Genomic DNA, 6626 nt, shown 5'->3' with positions numbered 1-6626 from the left:
GTCAATTATGCAAGGTGTAATGTAATAAAGAATAACATTTTTTACCAGTTTATAAAAATTTTTAGACACCCAAATTATATTTTGATTTTAATAGATCATTCGACAAGGGAGGGGGGAGAACAGTTTATATTTGAGTTTGTTTGGGGGTGGGGGTTCCAAGTCATATATTTGACAATTTTTTAATGTAATTTAAAATAAGACTAAGCCATTCTACAGTCATGAACATGAATAGTATAGAACAAAACACAAACTAATACATGTAGTACATGTATATATACATAGGAGGTATTACAAAACAGATGATTGATCTATATCTGGGATCTTATATTGAATCATATATCATGTACATATTATATTATTGTTTCTTTGTTCAAGGCATTTTAGATGGTTTGTAGGTCATGATCACAAGTGCTCTTCCTGAAATTATCAAATATCATAAAAACCATTGAAATCCCCACCTTAATCCAAAGATATCATTCCTCCTTAGGTCATGCAGGCGCATCAGATCATTATGGCATGTAAGTCATGACCCTAAGGGGTGATCCGACCCCCTTCGAATCAGAAATTGTCAATTATCTTAAAATTATTGATGTTTGATGATCCTATCTCTATTTAATCTTTATTATTAAGTCTCCCGAATGAAATTTGGAGACTTATTGTTTTTTTACGGTTCATAATACATGTATAATTATTCTTCATCTTCTTTTTCTTCTTTCCCGCTCTGAACTTGTTTCTCAGAGATGGCTGAACAGAATTGTACAGAACTCTAGGATATGATAGGCCTGCATATCTAGTTGTGCACCCTGGTTTGATTTTTCTCATTTTGGGTTAGACAATCACTTTTCGGGGGAGGGGGGGAGGGGGTGTCAAAAGGGTGTGGGGTCTAACATTGAACCTTGTAGGAAGAATCGTAGACTATTGTAAATGGTAACTTGAAAACGGACAAAGATAATAATATAGGGTTTTCATAATCATATATTGGCTGTTACTGGCAATATATAGGGTTAATTAGATCTGACCCCTGGGGTCATCCCCACCCCCCCCCCCCACCCCCCCCCCCCAGGAATTTGAAATTACCATATTATCTCAGAAACTGTTATAATCATGACCCCTAAACCATATATATTCATGTTTCTGATGTCAAGAAACATCAAATGTTATGTAGGTCATGGGCCCTGTGGGTGGTCCTGACCCCCTCAAACAGCAAGTCCCTTAATATCTTCAAAACAGTTGAGATCCCCACCCCTAAACCATATATATTCTTGTTCCTTGTGTCAAGGGGAGGGGCATCAAACGGTATGTAGGTCATGGGCCCCAGGGGTGGTCATGACCCCCTTTGAACAGGAAGTGAACGAATATCTCGAAAACGGTTGAGATCCCCACCCCTTAACCATATATATTCTTGATCCTTAAAGGGCATCAAAAGGTATGTACCGGTAGGTAATGGGCCTCAGGGTTAAATTTAATTTTTCAAAACCGTAGTGCACATCTATGGAACAGTTCCTATCATATCCCAAGATATGATTGTCTATCCATTTAATCATAAAAGGAGTTCTAGGATCTATGGGTTTTTTTAGTGCTAAACGTCAATTTTCTGCTACTATTTGACTCCCTGGATGAAATTTAAATTTTTAAAACCTTATTGCACATCTATAGGACAGCCTCAATTATATCCCAAGAGATGACGTAGCTACTCCAAAAGTTGTAAAAGGAGTTCTGGGAACCATAATTTTGAAACCAGTTTTTTTTGTTTAAAAAACGTCATTTTTCAGCCATTAAATGACCCCCAGGACAAAATTGAAAATTCCGAAACCTTATTGCGCATCTATAGGATCCCCTAAAACATATTCCAAAAGATGATTTGTCTACTGTTGAAAATGTAGGAGGAGTTTGAGGAAGAAGTTTTTTTGTGAAAAAAACGTCATTTTTTACCAATTATTTGACCCCCAGGACTAACAGAGCATTGTTGACACCTTTTTACAAAACAACATGATACCCCAAATCAAACTCAAAGAGTTCAGTTTGCTGGTTTATAAGATGTTAAAGCAGTTTGAGAAAGTAAAACGTGACAAACGGACGGACGGACGGACGTACGGACGGAACAGGGTAACAACAATATACCCGAACTTTTTTTAGAAAGTGCAGGTATAACTAAAGTCATCGTTTGCACTGACACGTTTAATATCTTTTTTAAATGGCAGCAAAAAGGTTCAGCAATGACGAAAAAGAAATCGCTTAGAAATTATTTGAAGGGGGTTAAACCATCGACTATGTGTCATGAATCTTTTGTAAGGCCGTTCTTCTTACCCGAAATTTTTTTCTACACGATTTTGTTTCAAAATAGAATGAAATAAATTAGGGCGGACTACTTTCAGAGGGGCAGATGGGGTTGGTTAAATTTATGTGGCCCATATTTTTTTTCTGAATTTTGTCTAAAATTAGCAATTCCTCTTATACCCAGCACCATGTTTGGCAGATATTTTTTTTTCTAGAAACGACGACTGTCCCCAGAGGTAGAAACTGTTTATGTTCAATCTGGCTTTGATAAAGATGAATTTGATGTAAGATACATTTCAGATTTCAAAAGCAAATTTGAGGTTATACAATATTCAACTTATTTGAACGAGGCTTTGCATTTAACAATGTCATTTAAAAAAAAAAACGTGTTAGCAAAATATACCTACATAAAAGAACACTATTGCTTAGGTTAGCAACGTGGGTTTGTTTCAGAACATGTACACAGAGTATATACTATCACACCCTCCTATGTAGATCTAGGTATGTCACAGTACATGTACACAGAGTATATATTCCACACCCCTTCCTATGTAGATCTAGGTATATCATAGTACATGTACACAGAGTATATATTCCACTTCCACACCCCTCCTTATGTAGATCTAGGTATGTCACAGAATATGTACACAGAGTATATATTCCACACCCCTCCCTGTGTAGATCTAGGTATGTCACAGTACATGTACACAGAGTATATATCACACACACCTCCCTATGTAGATCTAGGTATGTCACAGTACATGTACACACAGTATATAGTCAAAACCCTCCCTATGTAGATCTAGGTATGTCACAGTACATCTACAAAGACTATATATTCCACACCCCTCCCTATGTAGATCTAGGTTTGTCACAGTACATATACACAGAGTATATATTACACACCCATCCCTATGTAGATCTAGGTAGGTCACAATACATTTACACAGAGTATATATTCCACACCTCTCCCTGTGTAGATCTAGGTATGTCACAGTACATGTACAAAGACTATATATTCCACACCCTCCCTATGTAGATCTAGGTATGTCACAGTACATGTACACAGAGTATATATTACAAACCCCTCCCTATGTAGATCTAGGTATGTCATAGTACATGTACACACAGTATATATCACACACCCCTCCCTGTGTAGATCTAGGTATGTCACAGTACATGAACACAGAGTATATATTACACACCCCTCCCTGTGTAGATCTAGGTATGTCACAGTACATGTACACAGAATATATATTACACACCCCTTCCTATGTAGATCTAGGTATGTCACAGTACATGTACATAAAGTATATATCACACCCCCCCCCCCCTGTGTAGATCTAGGTATGTCACAGTACATGTACACACAGTCTATATTACACACACCTCCCCATGTAGATCTAGGTATGTCACAGTACATCTACAAAGACTATATATTCCACACCCTCCCTATGTAGATCTAGGTAGGTCACAATACATTTACACAGAGTATATATTCCACACCTCTCCATGTGTTGATCTAGGAATGTCACAGTACATGTACAAAGACTATATATTCCACACCCTCCCTATGTAGCTCTAGGTATGTCACAGTACATGTACACAGAGTATAAATTCCACAACCCTCCCTATGTAGATCTATGTATGTCAGAGTACATGTACACAGAGTATATATTACACACCCCTCCCTGTGTAGATCTAGGTATGTCACAGTATATGTACACATAGTATATATAACACACCCTCCCTATGTAGATCTAGGTATGTCACAGTACATGTACACAGAGTATATATTACACACCCCTGCCTGTGTAGATCTAGGTATGTCACAGTACATGTACACAGAGTATATATTACACACCCTCCCTATGTAGATCTAGGTATGTCACAGTACATGTACACAGAGTATATATTCCACACACCCTCCTTATATAGATCTAGGTATGTCACAGTACATGTACACATAGTATATATTACACACTCCTCCCTATGTAGATCTAGGTATGTCACAGTACATGTACACAGAGTATATATTCCACACCCCTCCCTGTGTACTAAAGTATTGTTATAAACATTTTTATCTGCATAAAACTGTCTAAAAAACCTTGAAGTATCAGATAAGACATGTGGAGATCTTGGTAACTTACTTAGAAGCTTTGATGCAATTGTTGTTAAAAAAATCCAGTTGAAATGATCTGCTTTAATTTTACCTTAATGGTGAACTATACCATCGATATTTAAAACAATATTTCCATAATTGTTTTGTTTATGTTTGTATCCAATGTTCTTAAATTGTTGCCATAACTTTTTGGCTCTGACCTATTTTCTTCAATTTTATCTTAAAAATATGAATATCTGGCTTTTCGAACTTCCCTTTGCTTTAGATTTCTTAATTTACAAAAATGTTTGTTGTTTTCTTTATTTTCATGTTTTCTTTACAAATATAAATACTTGTCCCTCTCTCTGTTAAGACCTAAGATATATGATGTCATAAATGGCTCAGTTCTTTGCTTAACCTTTATTTCAACGACTGGAGCTAAGGTATCCAAAATATTGGTAAATATATTTTTTAGAATGGACCAAGCTTCATTAACACAGATAGCATTTGTACAATGACTCCAATCTATACTAGATAATAAAAACTGAAGAGATTCAATGGAATAATTCTTCAAACACCTAATCTTAATAATATCATGACTTTTAAAATGACCACTGGACACAATAAGCGGCAGTTCAGTCGGTGACAGTGTGCAACTGGTCAGTGAGAGACAGTGATTGTCAGCGAGATAATGTGAAAATATGTTAAAGTAAAGCAAAGAAAAAATTGTCGTGAAGTTGTCTGTATAAGGACAAAAAACCAGCTCAGCTATTATAGACGGAATAAAATGTTGGAATGATGAAATAATTAATACATTTTTAGAATTAAAGTTGATAGAACAATTTTGATTAAACCTCAGCATATTGTTTAAATGTTCTTGTTTTCTGCAATTTTAATTCATTGAAAAGTATAAATTATCAACCACCTCCAAAATTTACTGATGACCAAAGGCGTGCTTGATTTGTCTACATTGTTGGTGTAAATTATATTAATGGAGCGCAATTTGCTGTAGTGTCTCATTTTCAATATAAATACAAAAATGTGCCAGATGCTGAGGAGTTCCATTTGGGAGATAATTTTTGTATAGCAAAAGGGTTTTCGGGATTGTCAATTTCAAGTGTTACCCCCCCCCCCCTCCCAAACAGGCACTATTCATTTTATTATACTGAATGTCATAATTTTGGAGAACGTTTTACTGCTTGCATATATAAATGACGGGAGTTCTTCAGCAAACCGTAAGCGCATAATTTACGCGCAAGTAACAATTCGTTGTGTTACCCATTGCCAAGTGTGATGCTAACGCTGAGGTTATTATAACGGATTATCAACTGCTTCAAAACCAATCAGATTTCAGTATTTAACATGAATGTAAAATAAATAAATTGACCTATGCAATGATTAAACAATGTTCATTCATAGCGTAATAATATAAGATTTAATTTATTCATATTACACGATTTTGCTCACATGCAAAGAAGACAGAAACTACGGATACATAATTAGTCAATCTTTCAGGCATATAAAATTATTTTGAAATTATGTGGTGAAACTGCTAAATAAATCTGTATTTTGGATACTCTTAATAAATATATAATTTTCACTTGTTATAACCGTTACCATGGTTACATTAACATCTAAGACAACATTATGTTCCTCCGATTTGTTTTAGGTCTGTTTATTTCATTTGCCAATTCACTAGTTTACAGCAGTCTTTATGCCGTTATGGGACAAATAAAGTCTGACCCATTTTATCCTCTCCAGTACAGTCACATTTGTTTATTCTATTATACATATATTAGAATATACTTTCATGTAAAGTAATTAAAATTAAAGTTGATTTTTATCAAACATCAGCCTATTAGAACCCTTGTCCATTGTAATTTTAAATGATTAACAGATGCTGAGATCAGTAGTTTTTAGGGGAGATAACGGTTTTCCTGGTATCCGTTACTAATGTGACTAGTTGAGAAACAGTTTTAAACAAGGATTCATAGTCGATACATGTCCATTTTTTCTATGTTTGCACATTAACTTCAGACATTCAAGTCATCAATGAATTTTACGCACATGTAACATGCGATGTTGTGGCAACGAATATAGCAAAATAAACAATTCTTACCAAAAGAGAAACAACATATTTTAAAACTAAATAACTAAAACTAACAAAATACACAACTGGAAAATGTTTCCAAACAATCTATTCTACCTCTGAGACATAACTTTTGACAAACCGTTGCAAAGACCCTTG

This window comes from Magallana gigas, chromosome 9 (assembly GCF_963853765.1).
Source record: "Magallana gigas chromosome 9, xbMagGiga1.1, whole genome shotgun sequence".
Classification (NCBI taxonomy): Eukaryota; Metazoa; Mollusca; class Bivalvia; order Ostreida; family Ostreidae; genus Magallana; species Magallana gigas.
The sequence above is the reverse complement of the archived record's forward strand: the minus strand, read 5'-3'. Positions refer to the sequence as shown.